This window comes from Mustela nigripes, chromosome 13, assembly GCF_022355385.1.
Source record: "Mustela nigripes isolate SB6536 chromosome 13, MUSNIG.SB6536, whole genome shotgun sequence".
Lineage (NCBI taxonomy): Eukaryota > Metazoa > Chordata > Mammalia > Carnivora > Mustelidae > Mustela > Mustela nigripes.
In genome coordinates this window covers 144,831,310-144,833,003 of record NC_081569.1, presented here as the reverse complement: position 1 = coordinate 144,833,003, position 1,694 = coordinate 144,831,310, and positions in this window count along the sequence as shown.

Sequence of the window (1,694 nt, the reverse complement as noted above, 5' to 3'; positions counted from 1 at the left end):
TTATGGACATTGGGGAGGGTATGTGCTTTGGTGAGTGCTGTGAAGTGTGTAAACCTGGCGATTCACAGATCTGTACTCCTGGGGATAAAAATATATGTTTATAAAAAATAAAAAATTTAAAGCAATTAGTGTACCTATAGGGTTAGTATTGATTGGGGAAAGGGGATTATTTTGAAGTTTAACTCTATATTAATATTAGAAGATAAAATTAAAAAGGGATAAACTAGACTAAACTAAACTAAAATTATAAAAAAAAGAAGGAATTCAAAAAATAGAAATGCAAAAGAAAAACATAGGTGTATGTATCAAAAAGTTCAAGTTAGAAGGTTATTATGAAATTTGATGTACTGGACAGCTTGCTGTGATGGTTATTAGGTTAAAAAAATTACCTATAAAAAATGAACCAGAGTAGTGGGAATAAATGAAAAATAAAAGTTTTCCTATGAAGTAGTGGTTGTTCTCTTGTAGCCCTTTTTTTTTCCTCTTTTTTTTTCTTTCTTGGTTTGTTTTCTGGGGGAGGGGCCTTCCACTTGGGTTTTCAGTCAATGATGTTCCCTGACTTAAGTCCTCTTACCCCCCTCATGGGGGTGGGCTCTGACTGTTTTTTTTTTTTTTTTCAGGCTTTTGTTCTCTAGCGGTTTTTATGTTTGTTCACATTTTTTTTCTCACTTTGACAGCTTTTGATGGTTTTTGTAGTTTAAGAGGAAAGCAAACTGCACCCTGATCTCCTTCTCAGAGAGAAGCCTCATTCTGGCTGCAGAGCCTAAATAAATTCCTCCTTGGCTGCTGGCAGAGCAGGTTCTAAGTCGTGGTCCCTAGGGATGTAGGATCTTTTGCTAGTACCAAAGTCAAGGCAGAGGCGGCTGTCTGGGCAGCTCCAGACTGTCAGAGAGGTTCCAAGCAGCAATTTCACACTGAGATTTTCCCGCTGGCCCAGGCTGGGAGTGCCTGGTCTTTCTGGGTCTAAGAGCTCCCGGCTTGCACGCACCAATTTCAGGCGTGGCTGAGGTTCGTGCGCGGGTCTCAGGCTCTGAGAACGGGGTGCAGGACCGAGAGCACAGGGCTGGGCCTTTGTGCACCTCTCTGGGGGGAGAGTTTGGTGCAGGTTCTGAAACAATGGCGCGTATCAAAGGGCACCAGCTGGGCCTTCATACCTCTCTCAGGGTAGTATCTCAGACTCTATAGCAGGGCTCTCGAGTTCCAGAAAAAACGGACCCCATGCATTCTTGGGGTGCTGGCAGCTTAGGGGCTTAGGGACCAAGAGCTGGTTTCTCCTCTGCACTCTCTCTGCCTCAGTGCCAGGGGAGGCTGTCCTGGGACCCTGGACTTAAGCCCCTGTCCCTAGCCATCAGGATTCCTCAAATTCCCCCCAACCCTGAGATCTTTTGGAGTGCTTTCAACCAGTCTCCAAGTTAATGCTGGTCCCCAGACGCAGGGCACTCTCGCTCGTATTGGGGTATTTCTTTCCAACGGGTCACCTCTGGTGGCTCCCTCCCCCTTTTGTTTATCTTCTGATATCAGTCCTCCATTCCCACTCCACTTTACCTGCCCACTGGCGTCTTCTCCCCCTGTAGAGATCAGACGTGTATAATTCTGATCTCAGGCTGATTTCATGGGTAATTGGAGTACTTTGGTAGGTTATCAGCTCACTTTGGGGTACAAGTTGAAAAGGCTCTTCCTCCTCCTTCCCCGCC